Below are 15896 nucleotides of genomic sequence, written 5' to 3'. Positions count from 1 at the left end.
GCAAAGGCTCCTGACCTACAGGTAAAGAAGTTTACCTGCTTAGGATTATATATTAGTAATAAAATTTGGAGCATGGAAACAACATTGGTCATTTTTCAGCCAGTGGGGCATGGTTCGCTTCATTCTTTTTTTTTCTTTTGTTTTTCTTTTTTCTCCATTAATTTATGTATCCATTTTTACATCCCAATAGCTGTCCTCTTTCTCCTAGTCTCCTTCAGTACGTCCCCATCCCTCCTCTCCTTCCCTGAGAGGGTGGAAGCTCCCCTTGGTTCCCCCCCACACAACCCTGGCACATCAAGTTTCTGCAGGGCTAGTTACATCATCTTCCACTGAAGCCAGACAAGGAAGGCCAGTTAGGAGAACAGGATTCACATGCAAGCTACAGATTTAGGGACAGCTCCCACTCCAGTTTTGGGAGGACCTTCATGAAAACCAAGCTACACATCTGCTATGTATGTACAGGGGTGCCTAACGCCAGCCTGAGTATGCTTTTTGGTTGGTGGTTCAGTCTCTGAAAGCCCCCAAGGGTCAAGGTTAGTTGACTCTGTTGGTCTTCCTATGGAGTTCCTGGCCTCTCTAGATACCTCAATCCTTTCACCAACTCTTCCATAAGAGTCCCTGAGCTTTGTCCAATGTTTGGCTGTGGTTCTCTGCATTTGTTTCAGCCAGCTGCAGGGGGACCCTCTCAGAGGATACTTATGGTGGGTTCCTGTCTGCAAGGATAACTATAGGCTTAGATTTTTCTCTAAATATACTTTATTTAAGGTGTTAAATGCTTCAACTCCCCTTCTCACCCAACAACCAGAGATGGGGGAGAGAGAAGGTTAATATGAAAAGGGGATGCTAGGATATATTTGGTAGTAGTTCTTCGGGGCAATTCCACTCTTTATTGTCAGTATACCACCAGTTCAGTTCAATAGCGAACACTTATCACAAATCTGTAGTCATCATACAATCCAGAAGAAACTACAAGACTCAGTTGAATCAGCACTAGTCAGCAGTAACTTCCAGAATTGGACAAGACATTCTTTGGTGTGTTTTTCTCTATAAAGTAAATACCAGCAAAGACCAGTGAAGAGGCAAGACCAGTGAAGCACTGCCCAGACAGCAAAGACCAGGGAAGATTGGACATCCATAGGAAGCCAGCAAAGCCCAGCAAAGAGTCTCATGATGTAGCAATGCAAGAGTGAACTCTCACTGTTTATGAGGTTCCATTTATTCGCGTTCCAAACATCACTCGCATCCCCTCCAGCAAAACAACACATAACCTCTCATGTATCTGCTTCAGCAAAACATCCTGTTACAGGACAGCTTCCAGAAAAACATCACGTGACACAACTGAGTTTCAAAAAACAAACAAACAAACAAACAAACAGAAATTTCCTCTTTACATAACAGAGTATCAGGCAGAGTGTCAGGGATCTGTGTTTGCCCATGTGATGGGTCTCAAATTGGGCCAGTTATTGGTTGGCCATTCCCTTAGTCTCTGTTCCTTTTTTGTCTCTACATTTCTTGTAGACAGGAAAAACTTTTGGTCTAATGTTTTGTGGGTGGGTTGTTATCTTTATCCCTCCAGTGGGGGTCCTGCCTGGCTATAGGAAGTAGCTACATCAGGTTCAATATCCCCACTGCTAGGAATCTTAGCTAGTCACCCTTCCCTCCATCCGACTCCTATGACTATTTTATTGCCCCTTCTAAGTGAAATTCAAGTTTCCTCACTTGGGCCTTCCTTCTTTTTAAGATTATTTGGGTCTGTGGAGTGTAGGGTGGGAATCCTGTACTTACAGCTAATATCCAGTTATACATAAGTATATACCTTGCATATATTTCTGAGTTTATATTACTTCACTCAGGATGATATTTCTAGTTTCATCCATTTGCATGTAAAATTCATGATGTTCTTGTTTTTAATCATTGAGTAGTATTTCATTGTATAAATGAACCACATTTTTGGTATCCATTCTTTGGTTGAGAGACATCTGGGTTGTTTGCAGTTTCTGGCTATTATGAATAAAGCTGTTATGAACATAGAAGAGCAAGTATCCTTGCTGGAGCATCTTTTTGAGCGCTCAGGAGAGGTATAGCTGTGTCTTGATGTAGAACTATGCCAAACTTTCTAAGAAACAGATGTACTGGTTTCCAGAGTGATTATACAAGTTCACCCCTGCCACCAGCAATGGAGGAGTGTTCCTCTTGCTTCATATCCATGCCAGCATGTGAAGTCACTTGAACTTTTTATCTCAACCATTATTAAACCTGACATTTGCCTGTAACAGAGGCAAAAGTATGCTAAAATCTCTGGTTCTTCAGGTATCAATGAAAAACACAAAGAGTTAAACTACATTACTATCTTCATAGTGTGGGCACTAATGTCTGGATCTAGAAACACTTTTACACTCATATTCCTGAAAATAAAAACATGAACTGGGTCAAGTGGATCTAAAGGTATGCTCCATCTTACCCACTTTTGATCATGACAGAATGAAACTCTCCACATCTCTCTGAGCTCTGAAATTGAGTTCTTAGGGGTGGATTTAAAGGTAGTTAGTAATAGGAAATCAGAAAGAGACCAAGCACAGAAAAATAAAGACATTAAGAAGCAGGTCAAAAAAAGGTCATTGTATTCTCTCTGGGCTGAACATTCATAAATAATCTTACGGGAGCTTATTCAACCTTGGTCTATATTTAGAGTGAGCAAAGCTGTGACAGTAATTCCCTTGAAATGATTCTTTAGTCTGGAAGTATACTTGGAAAATTTTTTTCTTTAGCTAGATTCAGAAATACAAAGATAATACAGTGATTTAGTAAATATTTTAAATTATGCCTAATGCTAAATTAAAATGTTAAGTTTAAAAGATCACCATATGCAGGTCAATGGTGTTCCTCTTTTAAAGCCCACCACTGTTCACAAATGTTTAAATGCAAGTCTATGTACACACACACACACACACACACACACACACACAGACACACACAGACACATTCCAGCTCCTAGATTTCTCTCCCTCCTCTCCTCCCAACCCCCTTCCCCATCTCCATTCTCCTTCCCATCCTCTACTCCTTCTCTTCTACTCTTCAGAAAAGGACAGGCCTCACATTGGTATTAACCAGAATAATCATGTCACAGTATGACTAGTTACCTTCTCTGCTATTAAGGCTGGACAAAGCACTCCAATAGAAGGACAGCATCCCTAAAGCAGGCAACACCGTAAAAGACAGCCACAGCTTTCACTGTTAGGGTTGCCACAAGAAGTCCAAGCAACACGACATATGTGCATAGAGCCTAGGTCAGTCTCATGCATGTTCCTTAGTTGGCAGTCTCTATGAGACGCTATGAGCAGTGTTTTTTTTAAAGCCATCATCCACTAGTATGCCATACTATAAACAAGACTCTAGATCCCTTTCTTTCAAGCTCTTTCATCTACGACAATTCATGTTTGAAACCCAAAATGCTTAACTAAGTGGTTCATTTTTATGTGTAGTTCTTGGTAGCTGTAATGTATGTTTCCAGTGCCTTCTAGTTATTTTAGACATGCATGTATGTATGCATGCAGTAGAAACCAAAGTTCAAGTAGAAGACACAAGATTCCATGATTACCTGATTATATTTTTTCTTTTTTCTTTTTGTTTTTTGGTAGTATACAAATGGAGAAAATTAAAAAAAGATGTGTGTGTAGTGGTCCATGGCTGCTAAGCAAGTTGGTGCCATAGAGATATTGCTATATTCATCTGAGGTTCAAAGGCTGTGACACAGCAGTCACATTGTTCATAAGACTTAAATACAGCTGTACTATACATGCAGGAATCATCTATAGCTGGATTTTCATATATCTTGAACATGTAGCAGCTTCCCTTTGCAGTAACACTCTATGACTGACATCTCACCAAAATTCAGCAGGAGTAGACTTTGAAAACAGTTTTTCCCCAATAATGTTCAATTCAGAAACCTCAAGGGGAGGGGGTTCGGAAATTCAGTGATATGTATGAAGTATATAAAACATTTTAAAAGTGGCTGAAAGAACAGAAGCTGAATGGAACAGGGGCACTGACTGATGGATGTCCTTTCCTGGTAGAGATTGAGGTCAAAATGCCCTAGCAAAGGTTTGAACATAAAATAGGGAAATGCCAGTTAAGTTAAACCTTTTTTAAATCTACAGGTTTTTCAAACCACAGTCTGAGGCACAGGCAAAACCAGTGTCCATCAGGGAACAGTGGCTGTTTTTAATGAGGTCTCATGTAAAACTCAAGGGAATGCTCGTATAAATCTTTGTGGCATTTTGACATTCCACAGCATTTAAGTTTCTGATCAGTGCATCTGTCCCATGAAGTAAGGCATCTTATTTTTTCTGTCTTTCAAACCTTGAGGTACAAGCTGCAAAGACTCATTTTGGGAGGTAATATTATATATTTGTCCATGACAGAATGACATGTTCAGAATAAAGGAGAGAACAAAACATATACACGTACACAAACATTCAGAAACATACACACATATATAAACATATGTGCATACACACAGAGACATGCACACACGTACACACACAGAGTTACTCACTAGGGCAGCTTTGGAAGTACTGATCAGAGACCCTAGGAATATTAGTAGCTGAAACATTAATGCATAGTGAAAAATGGCTACATTGTGGATTTTCGTTAACTGATGTGTTAGAGCACTTTCTTGCTTATGTTTTGAGTATGTTATATCTCGGTTTGTACTTTGAGGACTTGAGTTGTATTCAAGCAGAAAGCAAGAACAAAAGTAATCTGATATAACAGTTAAAAAAAAATAGAGCACACAATGTAACCTAGCCACTTGCATTGGCTGATGACATCATGGATCCTGAAGGAAAATCTACTTCTTCCACTTTCTTAAGTAAATATAATTCCTAACTGCATCCTAGTGTCCACAGGTAAGAACAGCTTTCACCTTTCATTAAAGATGATTACTTTTGTAAAATAGACTGTAACCAAAATCAAAATCTGTTCCAAATGCAGGCAATGGAATATGGGCACCGAACCTCAATCAATACATATGTCATACAATCCTTATACCTGAGGCTCAGGGAGCAGAATAGTATAGGGGAAAGAAGGAACTTAAGAGCCAAAGGACAAGGACTTCTGCTGCAACATAATAATTTCAATATATGAAACTCAAAAATAGGGCTGCCTAAATAAGACCTACACAACGACAAATCTATTGTCATGCCATCACGGAGAGGAGACATCTCACAAGGCGCATTAGCATGGCAAATGGTATTGTCATTGTCAGGGTCTTATTTAGGAAGCCATAGTCTGACATCTATTTTAATGGCTACTGACTGAGGGAAAATCAGTCTTTTCCAGAGAGGAGCCCTCTGATAGATTATTTAGTCCAAAATGTCTAGTCTTAAACTGAACTGCATACAAGGAACATTAAATTGGCACAATATGATGTGTGTGTGTATGTGTGTGTGTGTGTGTGTGTGTGTGTGTATCTGTGTGTGTGATTAGCAACAATAATTAAAGAAAAAGGGGTTATGTGTCATGAATTTAAAAGGAAGTAGGAGGCACATAGGAGGAATTTGAGGAGTGGAAAAAGAAGTGTTGAATTGATGTATATTTAGCATTCATGTATGAGATTCTCAAAATAATTTAAAATATAAAATAAAACATCAAAGTGTTGTGGAAGAGGCCATGACAGATACCTGTTGTGCTCCTTGTATTACTCTGTCCTCAGCTATCCTCCTGCCTCCCCCTGTCTGCTAGGAAGGTTGATAGTTGGCTGCTGGCAGCAAATCAGCCCAAAGTTTTCCCTAAACTGAAAAGAGTTACCTCACTTCACAGAACTCCCCTACCCACATTGTCCTAGATGGAGCTATAACCATCAGCTATAACAAAGATCCTTGTGCTGCTATCTGAGGTCTGTAACCACATCAGAATCTAAACTCTGTGGAGTTTTTGTTTTCTTAAATTTCCACAGTGATTTAATCTGTTTCAATAGCATTCTATAATAAAGCTACATGCCAACTACTACCCCATGATTTACTAATTAAGAAACTAAAGTATGGAGAGGCATGTCACATTATTTATTTATTTTGGGGATACAATATTTCTCTATAACCTAGGCAGAACTAAACCTCATCACTTTTCTGATTCAGTCTAAAAAGTGCTGGAGTTACAGTAACATTGCACCATGCCTGTCGTGATGATGTTTTTATGATCTCTTGATAGATGTTAATCACGATAGTCTTAATAAAACTGTGAAATAATGAAAAACTAAGTCTGGAGAAATATTAGGGTTATTGAAATGTCCAGTGGTTATTGGGGCTACAACTGGAAGCTACTATCGGTTACTTGGAGTAGCTGTGGTGATGAAGAGGATGCAGAAGTTTACATACAGAGTACTTGTCTGTATAAGAACAGATAAGTAAGATAGTTTTCCTCTCATGTTGTCAGCAACTGCTTTCTTTTATATAATAAAAATTAGAACATTCCCCACGTACCACCATGAAGTTCTGACTGAGAATGCTTCACTGGTGGATGTCCAATATAGTCCTTTCACGCTTGGTACCCACAAAATCATAATTTTCAGTCTTTTTCTGGGATGCTATCATTATTGTTTAAGAATAACTTAAAAATTGATTTCATTCATAACAAATACTAATTGTACATACTGACAGAGTGCATACAGTATACAGTAACCACATGATGTTGATTATCATCTCAGATGTTTCTTGGTTTTAGAAACACTGAAAATCCTCTTCAGTTTGGAGCAGTCAATTTATTTTGTCAATGATCCTAGATCTTTATCTACAGTCCTATAAAATATCAATTATCCCATCCTCTAGTAACCATCTTTTCTTTATCCCAAGGCTTTAGTAATTGTCATTCCATCTCCTATTACTTTGAGATGAACTCTATTAGTCTCCATATTTACATTAAAAAATATAGCACTTATCTTTCTGTGCCTCACGTATTTAATATAATGTACCCCCAGTTCATTTCTAAATCTACTACGTCATCTAAAATGTAGAAATTTGATTTACTAAATCTATTTTTATTCTGAGAAGTTAAAACAACACTCCTTCACACATACCAAACTCTAACCTAATTGAATCTGATCCTTTCTCTTTGATCACATCTGAGAATACCAATATCTCCTCTAATATAGAGCCATTCATTAACCAGCTCCGAAGGCTACTTCTTATAGCCCTGTTGACCCCTTTACCATTCTGAGAGCAGAGAAACTGCAACGTCAGCACTGCTTGTGAGCTGCTTCGAAATTCAGAATCTCTAGGCTTTTCCAAACTAACCTGTGTTCTGAGAAGATCCTCCAGTCATTTGGATGCAGGATAATATATGAGATGCACAGCACCATGAAAGAACTCCCTTGGAGTTGTGAACGCACCATGTGTGGGTGTACACAGCTACTACAGCATGAGAGTCAAGTTTTGCAGCATCACCATTGACATTTCCTTCTGGACACCACGGAGAATTCACTTGATGTAAATGGCCTTTTACAAAGCGTAGAGATTTTCCTGAGCAGTGAGTGCCCCCAATTCTGTTTCTTTCTCCTTAGGCATTTACAGGTGAACTATACTTCATAATCCCAACTTTTCCCCACAGACATGACTCTCAGCCCAAATAGAGACCCATCCCATGGGCAAACACCAATCCCTTGACACTACGAATGATACTTTTTTGCTTGTAGATAGGAACCTAGCATAACTGTCCCATGAAGACTCCACTGAGCAGCTGACTCAAACAGAAGCAGAGACCCACAGCCAAACATTGGATGGAGCTTGGAGACTCTTTTGGAAGAGGTGGGGGAAGGATTGAGGGTCCTGAAGGGTATAGGAATTCCACAGGAAAATTCTCTTTAGCTAGCAGACAAGTAACATGGTTGTTTTCCTGAAGTGAATCTTAATCAATGATCAATTTGTTTGCCTAACTTGAAATTTAAAGCTGGTTGGCAACACTGGAAGATTTTCATATAGTTTCTCGACTCAATAGTCGTAGTTTCCCCAACTCCTATTGCTTCTAAACAGTTGTCAATGAGGATAGGAAGCATGTCAGAACTGTTCACTTTCCCACTTGTTGGAAAATTAAACACCTTTTATGCTCATAGAAAAACTGTAAGCCCACTGTGAAACTTTCTCTAGTTATACAATCCCCTTCAAAGCTTAGCATCACTTACTGTTTTTCTCTGTTTTTTGTTTTGATTAGCAGAATAACTAATTGTGTCTTAGTAGCTTTCCCCTCTGCCATGTCAAAATAGCTGAGAGAAAAATAAGTTACAGAAGAAATGTTGGGATCCAGGCTAGACACAGGATCGAAGTTCTCAACTGGAAGCAGGGATATCTGGTAGGCCCATAATAAACATACACAGACTACTTTTATGGGCACAAGCTGACAGGCAATTTTTTAAGACTTAGTTTGTCTCTCTCTTCTCTCTCTCTCTCTCTCTCTCTCCCTCCCTCCCTCCCCCTCCCTCTCCCTCTCTCTCTTTCTCTTTTTCATTTGCTCGAAGTTTGAGGCTGAACACGCTGCATTCACCTGCGCACTCTGTTTTTCTCCTGTGTGCTCTTCTTTTCTCAAACTCTCACACTCCTACACACCTGTGTGTTCCCCTCTCACTCTCACACATACTCTTCATATACATCTAACACACACACCACATACACTCCTCTTTCACCCACACATACACTCTCCATACGCACCTCACATTCTCTCTTTACTCACCCTTCACCTGCTCTTCTCATGCTCTCTCGCCTTTTTCTTGCCCCAGTCTTTTATTGATACTCGAAAAGCAGGTAGAAAAAAATAAATTGTATAATCATTGCCAAATCAAATTCAAAAGAATAATCACATCCCACAAAGAATTAAGAATTAAAATTGTTCCCCAAAGTCTCAAGCTTCCCCCATTCCCAGGCCTGTAGCCAAAATGATAATAACTGCAAACTTATCATTATTTAAACTTTATTTCTTTTTTTAGAGAAGGAGGGTTTATTTGAGTTATAAGTCCACGTTACAGACTACCATAGGGGTAAAGGAGAGTCATGGCAGAATTGCAAAGCAGGGGTCAAAAGCAAAGAGAGAAATAAATGCATGCGTACCCTTTGTTTGCCTGCTTGCCTGCTTGCATGCCTGTTTGCCTACCTGCTTGCCTGCCCACTTGCTTGCTTGCTTGCACACAGTTAGCTTTTTCTTTTCTTATCCAAGAACCCTCGCCTAGGCAATGGTGTCACCTACATTGGGATGGATCTTTCCATATCAATGAACTTACTTAAGATAATCCTCTACAGGCAGGCTGAACTAATCTTTCACTATCTTTCACTGATAATCTGTTTTTTTATTGGATATTTTATTTACGCTTCATATGTTGTCCCCTTACTCCATTTACCCCCTGCCCAGGAACCCCCTATCCCATCCCCACTCCTCCTGCTTCTCTGCAGATGTGCCCCTACCTACCCCTTCCCACTTCCACCTCCCCATCCTCAAATTCCCACCCACTAGGGTGTCCAGCCTTCATGAGACCAAGGATCTCTTCTCCCACCTATGCCCAACAGGGTCATCCTCCCTTACATATACAGCTAGAGTCATGGATCCCCCCTAAGTGCTCCCAGGCTGGTGGTTTAGACCCTGGGAGCTCTGATTGGTTGGTATTGTTGCTCTCCTCATGGGGACACAAACCCTTTCAGCTCCTACAGTCTTCACTCTAACTCCTCCATTGGGAACTCCATGATCAGTCCAATGGTTAGCTGTGAGCATCTGCCTCTGAATATGTCAGACTCTTGCAGACCTCTAAGGAGACAGCAATATCAGGCTCTTGTCAGCATGCACTTCCTGACTTCCACATCAGCATCGACCTTTGCTGACTGCACATGGGATGGATACCCAGGTGGAATGGTCTTCAGACAGCCCCTCCTTCAGTTTCTGTCTCTCACTTTGTCTCCATATTTGCTCCCTTGAGTATTTTGTTACTCCTTCTAAGAAGGACTGAAGCACCCCGACTTGGTCTACCTTCTTCATGAGCTCCATGTGGCCTGTGAGTTGATTCTTGGGTATTTCAAGGTTCTGGGCTAATACCCAATAATCAGTGAGTGAATACCATGTGTGTTCTTTTGTGATTGGCTTACCTCACTCAGGATGATATTTTCTAGTTCCATCCATTTACCTAAGAATTTCTAGAATTCATTCTTTTTAATAGCTGAGTAATACTCCATTGTGTAAATGTACCACATTTTTTGTATCCATTCCTCTGTTGAAGGACATCTGGGTTCTTTCCAGCTTCTGGCTATTATAAATAAGGCTGCTATGAACATAGTGGAACATATGTCCTTGTTATATATTAGAGCATCTTCTGGGTATATGCCCAGGTGTGGTATAGCTAGGTCCTCAGGTAATGGTATGTACAGTTTTCTGAGGAAACACCAGACTGATTTCCACAGTGGTTGCACCATCTTGAAGTCCTACCAACAATGGAGGAGATTCCTCTTTCTCCACATCCTCTCCAGCATCTACTATCACCTGAGTTTTTGATGTTAGCCATTCTGACTGGTGTGAGATGGACTCTCAGGGTTGTTTTGATTTGCATTTCCCTGATGACTAAGGAAGCTGAACATTTCTTTAGGTGCTTCTTGGCCATTCAAGTTTCCTCAGTTGAAAATTCTTTGTTAAGCTCTATACCCCACTTTTTAATAGGGTTATTTGTTTGTCTGGAGTCTAATTTCTGGAGTTCTTTGTATATATTGGATATTAGCCCTTCGTCAGTTGTAAGACTGGTAAAGATATTTCCCCAATTTATTGGTTGCCATTTTGTCCTATTGACAGTGTCCTTTGACTTAAAGAAACTTTGCAATTTTAGTCCCATCTGTCAATTTTTGATCTTAGAACATAAGTCATTGGTTATCTGTTCAGAAACTTTTCCCCTGTGCCCAAGTATTCGAAGATATACTCCACCTTCTCTTCTATTAGTTTCAGTGTATCTGGTTTTATGTGGAGGTCCTTTATCCACTTAGACTTGAGTTTTGTACAAGGAGATAAGAATGGATCAATTTGCATTCTTCTACATGTTGTCCTCCAGTTGAACCAGCACCATTTGTTGAAAATTCTGTCCTTTTTCCACTGGACAGTTTTAGGTCCTTTGTCAAAGATCAAGTGACCATAGGTGTGTGGGTTCATTTCTGGGTCTTCAATTCTATTCCATTGATCTTCCTGCCTGTCTCTGTACCAATACGATGTAGTTTTTATGACTATATTTCTATAGTACAGCTTGAGGTCAGGGATGGTGAATCCTCCAGAAGTTCTTTTATTGTTGAGAATAGTTTTCACTATCCTGGGTTTTTTGTTGTTCCAAATGAATTTGAGAATTTTTTTCTAACTCTGTGAGGAATTGAGTTGGTATTTTAATGGGGATTGCATTGAATCTGTAGATTGCTTTCAGCAAGATGTCCATTTTTATTATATTAATCCTCCCAATTCATGAGCATGGAAGATCTTTCTATCTACTGAGATCTTCTTCGATTTCTTTCTTCAGAGACTTGAAGTTCTTGTCATACAGGTCTTTCACTTGCTTGGTTAGATTCACACCAAGGTATTTTATATTATTTGGGACTATTGTGAAGGGTGTCAGTTCCCTAATTTCTTTTTCAGTCGGTTTATTTTTCATGTAGAGGGAGGCTACTAATTTGTTTGAGTTGATTTTATAACCAGCCACTTTGCTGAAGTTGTTTATCAGGTTTAGGAGTTCTCTGGTGGAAGTTTCAGGGTCACTTAAGTATACTATCATATCATCTGCAAATAGTGATGTTTTGACTTCTTCCTTTCCTATTTGTATCCCTTTGACTTCTTTTGATGTCTAATTGCTCTGGCTAAGACTTCCTACTCTATTGAATAAGTAGGGAGAGAGTGGGCAGCCTTATCTAGTTCCTGATCTTAGTGGGATTGCTTCAAGTTTCTCTCCATATAGTTTGATGTTGGCTACTGGTTTGCTGTATGTTGCTTTTACCATGTTTAGGTATGGGCCTTGAATTCCTGATCTTTCCAAGACTTTTATCATGAAGGGATGTTGAATTTTGTCAAATGCTTTCTCAGCATCTAGTGAGATGATCATGTGTTTTTTTCTTCGAGTTTGTTTATATAGCGGATAACATTGATGGATTTCTGAATATTGAACCATCCCTGAATTCCTGGGATAAAACCTACTTGATCATGATGGATGATTGTTTTGATGTGTTCTTGGATTTGGTTTGCTAGAATTTTATTGAGTTCATAAGGGAAATTGGTCTGAAGTTCTCTTTCTTTGTTGGGTCTTTGTGAGGTTTGGGTAAAAGTGTAATTGTAGCTTCATAGAATGAATTGGGTTGTGTTCCTTCTGTTTCTATTTTGTGAATTAGTTTGAAGAGAATTGGTATTAGGTCTTCCTTGGAGGTCTGATAGAATTCTGCACTAAAACCATCTGGACCTGGGCTTTTTTTTGGTGGGGGACTTTTAATGACTGCTGCTATTTCCTTAGAGGTTATGAGAATGTTTAGATGGTTTCTTTGCTCCTGATTTAACTTTGGTACCTGATATATGTCTAGGAAGTTGTCCATTTTATCCAGGTTTTCCAGTTTTGTTGAGTATAGGCCTTTGTAGTAGGATCTGATGATTTTTTAAAAATTTCCTCATTTTCTGTTGTTATGTCTCCCTTTTCAGTTCTGATTTTATTAATTTGGATAATGTCTCTGTGCCCTATGGTTAATCTGGCTAAGAGTTTATCTATCTTGTTTATTTTCTCAAAGAACCAGTTCCTGTTTTTGTTGATATTTGGTATTGTTATTTCTGTTTCTATTTGTTTGATTTCAGCCCTGAGTTTGATTATTTCCTGTCATCTACTCCTCTTGAGTGCATTTGCTTCCTTTTGTTCTAGAGCTTTTACGTGTGCTGTCAAGTTGTTAGTGTATTTCTCTCCAGTTTCTTTTTGTAGGCACTTAGAGCTATGAGTTTTCCTCTTAGCACTGCTTTCATGGAGTCCCACAAGTATTGGTATGATGTGTCCTCATTCTCATTAATTTCTAAAAAGTCTTTAATTTCTTTCTTTATGTCGTCCTTGACCAAGTCATCATGAGTAGAAAGTTGCTCAGTTTCCATGTGCATGTGGGTTTTCCATTGGTTTTATCATTACTAAAGACCAGGCTTAGTCTGTGGTGATCTGATAAGATGCAATGGATTATTTCAATCTATTTGCAACTGTAGAAACTGCATTGTTTTGTAACTGTAGAAACTGTAGTGATTGCAACTGTTTTGTGACCAATTATATGGTCTATTTTGGAGAAGGTACCATGAGGTGCTGAGAAAAAAGGTATGTTCTTTTGTTTTACGATGAAATATCCTATAGATATCTGTTAAATCCATTTGGATCATAACATGTTAATTTCAAAGTGTCTCAGTTTAGTTTCTATTTCCATGATCTGTTCAATGCTGAGAGTGGAGTGTTGAAATCCCCCACAATTATTGAGTGAGGTGTAATTTGTGTTTTGAGCTTTAGTAAAGTTTCTTTTATGTATGTAGCTGCCTTTGCATTTGGAGCATAGATGTTCAGAATTGAGAGTTCATCTTGGTAGATTTTTCCTTTGATGAATGTGAAGTGTCCTTCCTTATCTTTTTTGATTACGTTTTGTTGAAAGTCGATTTTATTTGATATTAGAATGGATACTCCACCTTGTTTCTTGGGATCATTTGCTTGGAAAATTATTTTCCATTCTTTTGCTCTGAGGTAGTGTCTGTCTTTGCGATTGAGTTGCGTTTTCTGTATGCAGCAAAATTCTGGGTCCTGATTGTGTATCCAGTTTGATAGTCTGCATCTTTTTATTGGAGAATTGAGTCCATTAATGTTAAGAGATATTAAGGAAAAATGATTGTTTCTCCTGTTATTCTTGTTATTAGAGGTAGAATTATGTTTGTGTAGCTCTCTTCTTTTGGGGTTGTTGGAAGGTTACTTCCTTGCTTTTCCTAGGTTGTAGTTTTCCACTTTATGTTGACGTTTTCCATCAATTATCCTTTGAAGTGCTGGGTTTGTGGGAAGATATTATGTAAATTTGGTTTTGTCAAGGTATATCTTGGTTTCTCCATTTATTGTGATTGAGAGTTTTGCTGGGTATAAGAGTCTTGGCTGGCATTTGTGTTCTCTTAGAGTCTGTATGATGTCAATCCAGGCTCCTCTGCCTTTTATAGTCTCTGGTGAGAAGTCTGGTGTAATTCTTATAGGTCTGCCTCTATATGTTACTTGACCTTTTTCCCTTACTGCTTTTAGTATTTTTTCTTTGTTTTGTGCATTTGATGTTTTGATTATTATGTGACAGGAGGTATTTCTTTTCTGGTCTAGTCTTTTCTGGCCTGTTCTGTAGGCTTCTTGTATGTTTATAGGCATCTCATTCTTTAGGATAGGGAAGTTTTCCTCAATAATTTTGTTGAAGATATTTACTGGCCGTTTCAGTTGGGAATCTTCACTCTCCTCTATACCTATTATCCTTAGGTTTGGTCTTCTCTTTGTGTCCTAGATTTCCTGGATGTTTTGGGTTAAGAGTTGTTTGCATTTTGCATTTTCTTTGACAGTTGTGTCAATGTTTCCCATGGTATCTTCTGTACATGAGATTCTCCTATCTGTTGTATTCAGTTGGTGATGCTTGTGTCTACGACTCCTGATCTCTTTCCTAGGTTTTCTATCTGCATGGTTGTCTCCCTTTGATATTTCTTTATTGCTTCTATTTCCATTTTTAGATCCTGGATGTTTTTGTTTAATTCCTTCATTGTGTTTTCTTGTAGTTCTTTAAGAGATTTTTGTGTTTCCTCTAAGGGCTTCTACCTGTTTACTTGTGCTCTCCTGTTCTTCTTTAAGGGAGTTACTTATGTCCTGTGGGAAAATGTAAAAGGCCGAAGCAAAGGTGTTTTTCTGGAGGTGTTCCACACTGCTGGTCCCACATACTCGAGAATGTCTAAGGTTCCAGATGTTAGAGACATTGTCGAAGGCAGACCCCAATGACACGAGGAAGTCCTTGGTTCGAAAAGGGTTTATTGTCATTGGAGATGGTGGATGAATCTGGATGCACCCCCTGTAAAACTCAGGCCAGTCCCAAGTTAAATAGGGAAGGAGAAATTTGGAGGATCTGGGGAGGATCTGGGGAGGAACGCTTAATTTGCTCCGCCCTCTGGCCTTCATTAGTGTGTAAATCCTTAGGGCCTGAGGCCTCTAGTCACACCCTCTACCTGTGCACTTTGGGAAGGGCTATAATGGCCTACATAACTGAACAATATAGGTCTATGGAGACGAGACTGTATGTCAGGACCCTGGGTTCTGGGGACGTGGCCAAACTCCTGCCAATTCTCACTTAGAGTCTCGGGGTTCCAGGCCCATGCCCAGGCATGAACCAGGATACCCTTACGCAGTCCCACAATGTCGTTCTTAAAATCCTCTGTCATCATCATGAGAAGTAATTTTAATTCTGAATCCTACTTTTCTGGTGTGATGGGTTGTTCAGGGCTTGCTATGGTGGGAGAATTGGGTTCTGATGATGGCAAGTAGCTTTGGTTTCTGTTGCTTATGTTCTTGTGTTTGCCTTTCGCCATCTGGTTAACTCTAGTGTTACCTGCCCTCACTGTGTATGACTGGAGTCTGTATTTCCAGTTATCTTGCTTATTGCAGAGCTCCTCAGAGTCCAGATGTCTCTGTGGTCTTGTGGTCCTAAACTTCTGGGTAGAAGAACTCCTGGGACTCAGGTCACCCCTGGGATCTGGAAATCCTGCTGCTCTGAGTGCAGTGATTCCTCTAGGATGGCTCAGGATATGATGTCTCCACAAGAGTAGACCAGCTAGGTGTCTGTTGTTCTGAGTTCAGTGGCTCCTCTAGGATAGTTCAGGATTCAGTACCTCCACAGGAG

Source organism: Grammomys surdaster, unplaced genomic scaffold (genome assembly GCF_004785775.1).
Source record: "Grammomys surdaster isolate TR1022 unplaced genomic scaffold, NIH_TR_1.0 191, whole genome shotgun sequence".
Classification (NCBI taxonomy): Eukaryota; Metazoa; Chordata; class Mammalia; order Rodentia; family Muridae; genus Grammomys; species Grammomys surdaster.
This window is presented reverse-complemented; position numbering follows the sequence as displayed.